Source organism: Pipistrellus hanaki (assembly GCF_964339955.1).
Source record: "Pipistrellus hanaki genome assembly, chromosome: 12".
NCBI classification, from domain to species: Eukaryota; Metazoa; Chordata; class Mammalia; order Chiroptera; family Vespertilionidae; genus Pipistrellus; species Pipistrellus hanaki.
In genome coordinates, this window is record NC_140514.1 from 8,730,924 (window position 1) to 8,737,244 (window position 6,321).

The window sequence follows — 6,321 nt, forward strand, 5'->3', positions numbered from 1 at the left end:
GCCAACAGGGTTCCAGGCCTCTTTCCATGCTTCAACCATGTCTGCTCCTCTGTTAACTTTGGGGTTCTATGTGAGATTTCCTCTGAAGAAAAGGTTCTATGACTTTAAAAAAAAAAATGTTGAAAATTGTTGAAGCACATTCTACCTCTGGGAAAGCAACAAGAATGTGGAGCGGGACTCTCTCTGAAGCACTGCCCCCAGGGAAAGACCTGGAGCCAAGGGTGATCATTCCTACCGCCTCTTTCAACTTCTTTGATCCCAACCCCTGACCAGCAATCTCAGTTCAGAATCCTCCCATGCTCTGGTCTGATAATGATCTTGATCGAAACATATGACGTGGCTGGCCTCCAGGCATGGACTTGATAACATGATGGGCCTTTGAGAAGTGGTATAAGAAACATCTGGTTGATCAAGTGTTTCCCTGAACACTTTGTTTTTTAGCTGTCCTTCTGGACTAAAAGTTCACGGTGAGTCAGCAAACTCCCCCTTCTCCTGCCATCCCTGAGCTTCATCAATCTGTCCTCAGGCATGTTCTGAGGTCTCCTCCCTGACTGCCAGTGTCCTGTAGCAAAGCAATTTACCTTTCCTGGTCAATATCTAAGTGCCCTCAATTGTTTGGTTATTCATTTACTGTAATCGCTCTGTCTTCCTACCAAGAGAAAATGCTAACAAGTATAGGCATCCAAAGCTGCCCTTCCTTATGATATAGTTTTCTAAGCTCTACTACACACTTGCAATGTAGGTCTGGGGAAGAAATATCATAATCCTGAAAAAAATCTAAGCATGGGGGAAGCAACTTTGTTTTCTTTTGAGAAATTCATTTCCAATACCAGGATCCCACTACAAGGACCCCCACCCACACAGAGAGGGCAACCTGCGGTAAGGGCAGGTCCGGCGAGCAGGTGGAATAACCGACCTTTTGGTTCCTCCCCATGGCCAGCAGGCTCCAATCACCCCATGGCAAATGGGGAACTGGGGGTGGGTGGTGGTGGTAGGTGGGGCCAGCTGTGGACAGCTGGGGAAGATGGCCTTGGACGCAGGCCAGGCCTAGAGACCGTACCTGCACACACATTTCATGTGCCAGGCCTCCAGTGTAAGATAAGAATAAAGGCAGCACGGTACCATGCCTCAGGCGTGTGCATAAGTCACCTGACTGGCTTGTTGAGGTGAACTTTTGTGTCTCATGTCTGTACAACATCCTTTCTCTAGCCCTTCCTTTGGGGATCCCCTCACCTGATCTTCATCCTGTGGTCTGGTGAAGCTCACCCTCCCCCATCCCCATCTGCTGGGGTAAGCATGAGCCAAGGCCAAGGGTAACCAGTGCGTTTCATCCCCCAGCCCAGAGACTGGGTCAGGGGTGGACTTAGCGCTCCACTTGGGCCAATGGCAATCAGGCCTAGGAATCTGTGGACCCGTGTGGACAGGAAATGGCTATTCTCCTTTCGTTAGCATCGGAGCTGTGGGGCTACCAGCATTCATCCTGCCCAGGATGAAAAGCTTACCTAAATTTGGGGCTGACAAAGAGGAGGGCAGAGCAGAGGGATAGGAAGATAGGGTTCTGTACCTGAACCAGAGACATTAGATAAATTTCCTTTTGTACTTGCATAAATTTGAACTAGGGATTCTGCCGCTTGTGGCCAAAAGAATCTTAAATGGTGCATTCTCTCTGAATCTTGATATCTGTACCTTTAGAATGAGGATGTTTCTCAATGAAGGCATTTGGTGAGACAACTCTTTATTGTGCACACTGTTCTGAACATTCCTTTTTGCTTCTGCTCACAAAATGCTAGAGCACCCTTCAGTAATTATGACAACCCAAAATCTACCACCCAACCCAAAATCTACCATACACCACACACACACACACACACACACACACACACACACGCAAACACAGACACACACACACAAACACACACACACACACACACACACACACACCTCAATGCCCCCTAAGGGCATGGACTTCCCCCATTTGAGAACAAATCAACTAGAAAATCTCTGAGGCCTCTCCTAATCAAGGTGAAATTACACCAGAAATCAAGTTCCCTAGGGTCTAGTGTTACATCAACTAAGAATAAGTTGGTCTCTACATTCACTAACTTTAAAAACGAGGACTCTAATTTATAGCTATATGAACGGGTAAACCTATCAAAGGACCAGTTGTGGTCAATTACTCATTTCAATAACTCTAGCATAGCCTAAGATGGATTCTCCACATTCCCAAGAAAAATATCCTAAACACTCTTGAGTAACATTACAGCTTATAATGTATCCCCTCAGAAGACAATTTTTAAAACCCAAAAGTTTTAGAGGGATCGTTTCATACTCTTAATTCACCGATTCATAAAAAATCAAAATACTTACAAAGCTACTCTGTGCCACCACTATTTTTTCTAGACCTCTTTAACTACATCTCCAGCAAGAGAGACTGGCTTAGAAGGTGTGGGGAGTGCTGGGGAGTCCGTTTTTTACAAACAAGTGGCTTTTATTGCTTCCAGAGTGTTAACCGCATGGATGACTAGAGAACAGTGAGACTGACTGATGGCTGGTAGTCAGCTAATCTCATTTGCTTCTGCAGCCAAACTCAGCTTGAATAATTTATTACATGTCATTTTTTTGTTATCTGAAACCACAAATGTTAAATCCTTAAATGCCCAGGACCTCTTGTGCCCCAAGGTGCTCTGTCAATGGAAGAGAATAAAGGGTTCAGTGCTGTTCATACTTTATTGGCTGTAAAGTCTATTTTTCACATTGCCTTTGTAATTAATCTTTGTGAGTTTTCTGGTGTGAGTTGTTGTTTTTTTTTGTTTTGTTTTGTTTTGTTTTGTTTTAAACCATGGTGTGTTTTTTGTCTGTTTGTTTCTCTTCTTGCCAATTGTGTGCTCTTAATATTAATCCTCCAACAAATGGTCTATCCACTGGCACATTTGGAGATGTCAGAGAGTGGGCTGCATTCCATGTGCTGCCTTTGAAATCTGAGCACAGCGAGATGACTTCACATTGCGTGAGCACACCAACCCAACCCGGGCAGAGGGCTACAGCCACGACACAGGCTGTTCTTTCATCTCAGCTCTCTTCCAGACCGCCATGAGTTCTTGTGTTGGATCTAGTGCCAAGATCCTGGGGCCAATTTCCACGTTTAGGAGGATGTGAGGGGTATCTGACACCACCCTGCTGGCTCAACCAGCTACCGGCCTCTCCTCTCCCCCTCAGCCCTTCTGCAAAACATGGAGGAGGTAGCTACACACGCCCGTGCCCCTTGCAACAAAGCAGTACTTGGACTATTGGAAGATGGACCAGGGGAGTCAGAGAAGTGAGACAGCAGGGAGAAGAGGAGGCAGTTAAACCACTTCAAAACGATATTTAGACCTTCAGACTCTGTAGAACGTGACCCCAGGACTCAGAGTGAAACCGTGCTCTCTCGTACACTCATCTTTGAAGCCAGAAATTGGTGGGAAGGCTGGCTAGGAAAACACAGCCCCAGACCTTCATGAAAAGCAAATGGAAGTAATTTCCCCAATGTTTCTTGTGAGCTTCGCTTTGAGTGACTCTGGCTGCCACAGAGGGTCTCCCTCATCTTCCTTTTGTGTCCTTTGATTCCCACACCATCATTCCTCCGATTTGGGGCTTGCAAAGACATTAGATTTCATTTTCAGCAGAAGACACCACGGCCAAGATTCATTTGGGGCTGTCTGTACATCAGAGAAATGCAAGTGTCTTGTTTTGGCTGCCCCTCCCCCCCGTAGCGCCCCCACCACCACCCCCCCTGCCCTTTATAAGTAATCGTGTCCAGCTGGGCCAAGTTGACTGAGCGAACGTTGGGTGTTCGTGTGATTCTGCTGCAGTGCCACAGTGAATGTGCCTCTTTGATGGGAGAAAGAAGGTCCATGGGATAAACAGTTCAAGGATTTGCAGTTGGAGCTGGAAACATGGGTTGCTTTGTTCTCAGGACAACTGCTTCCCCATCTAAAACATGTCTCCGTTTTAAAGGATCTGTCTTCTCTCTTCCAGCCACAGGCCTCGAGCGACAACAACAGGCTCGTGATCTGCTTTTTAATGCCAAGGTTATGAATACTCTTTTATGGATATGCTCCTTTGAAGTCATTTCTCTTGAGGAAAAAAAAAAAAAAAAAAGAAACTGCCCTATGTGTTGCAGGGTTGATATAATGGACAAACACATACCAGTTGTTCTCTTAGGGGTAATGAAATGCTCCAAAACGCACATAGAAAAATTCCAACTACAACATAATATTTATGGAGATCTGCCTTCACAGCTATACTTTTTTAAAAGTGTTATTTCTGGCTGGCATGCTTTCTACGGAATACTATATTTCAGAGGCTAGTATCAAGATTAGTACCTTCAAATGTTTCCCTGTGGGGCACTATGATGGCCTTTCTCACATTATTGCAAACTCTTAGTGAACAGAATTTTAGGATGTACCATTTGGAAGGAAGGAAACCTGCACGGAGTAAGCTGTTTTTATTTTTCCCTTTATCTCATTGCAACATATCCTCCAACTTCCTCCTCTAAAAATAATTCAACTAATGCCAGCTCAACAGATATTGATAGATCTATTAATTTCATTGTTTCAAAAGGAACTTACATTTAAGCTTATAATTATATATGTATACGTGTGTGTGTGTGTGTGTGTGTGTGTGTGTGTGTTGTATTAATGTCAACTGATGTTTAGGTTCCTTGTTAAAACTTCTTTGCATTCTGTTTCAATATCATCAGTTAAATCATTTTTTCTGATGTTAAAAAAAAAAAAAAGTGTTTCCCTGAACCCCTTTCAGATGTTTTATCTTCTCCAAAGTCGATCCAGAAAACTCAGCCTTCCTTAATCCTGCTTCGTGGCTTAGGCCCTTTAGCCCTGGAAGCACTCACGTGGGTTCCTGTTTTACCCACACTGAGGTGAAAACAGCCTTTGCTGTGGCAGAAAAAAACAATCCCGAAAGCCTCTGCAGCCTAATGCTGTCAGCTGACTCATGGCAGCAGCCCAGACTAGTGACCTATAGTAAGGTCAAGGTACAACTGTTGCTTTGCATTTGGCATTGAGAATATCCTGCAAAGTTGTTTTCTTGTCAAAAGGAAGCACTCTCCAGGGGTTCAAAGCATGAGCATTAGAGCCAGACTCCTTGGGTTCAAATCCCACCGTTGCCACTTACTCACTGCGTGCTCTTGAAGAAGACATTTAGCTATCCTGAGCGTCATAAAATAGGGTTAATAATACCACCTACCCCTTAGGATTCTCGTGAGGATTGAGTTGGTAAAAACATATATAGCGCTATGACACTGTCTGACATAGACAGTACTCAGTGTTCACTCATAATATTGTTTAACTTACAAAGACATGACACCTTTTACATAATTTCAGAAGCAAATGTATAAAATAAAAAGAAATCCTAAAAAAGCTAATTCTGTAAAATTTATAAACACGAAATTACAAGTACTTACGCATGTACATATATGATTATATAACTCTGACTATTCTTTTATATCATTATATAGATAAAAATACACTTTTCCATTTTTTTCCTGGAAAGTAAATTCCTTTTCCAGTGACTTCCTTTGTCATTGAACTTAAAGCTGCCATTGCTTCCCCACTCAGCTGGTCTGTCTCCAGCCCTACCTGGCCCAGCACATTGATTCAATGAGTATTTGTTGATTGTCTGCTCAGAACAGGGAGCATATGGAGCAGAGGCCCACCTAACTTCATCTCGATGGCAGGATCAGTTTCTTAATTGTTTAACTGACCAAGTTTGTATTTCTAGATCATTGTTTCCTATAACTAAATAAAAACCCATGAATTCCTATGTGTTTGTAGCCCAAAATTTTGCTTCTGTGAATCGGCTGCAAAAAAAAAAAAAAAAAATATATATATATATATATATATATATATATATATATATATATGCTAAAAGAAATTAGCCAAATGTCAATAGCATGTAAGTTACCTATGCAAAAATTATCAAAACTACTGTGCCACTATTCTGTTACTTTCATAATTGACTCTGGAGATCACACTCAACAGTCTTTTTCTGTCCTCATCTCAATCCAAGAACAAAACAGCAAATAAATGTCTTGTAATTATATAATTAAACAGAGGAAAAGGATAAAAGTGTTATAGACACAGTTTGATTATAACTACATTTTGAAAATCTGCATTAAAAATGCATGAGGGAGAACTAAAGATTGAATGGAGATTCTGTTAATATATTGGCATGATAGTTTCCTTCTTTTTCCATTGTTTATTTTTTGTTACTAACTATATTATTTTTTAAATAAAAAATGTTAAATTTGTTAAACTCTGTAAGTTG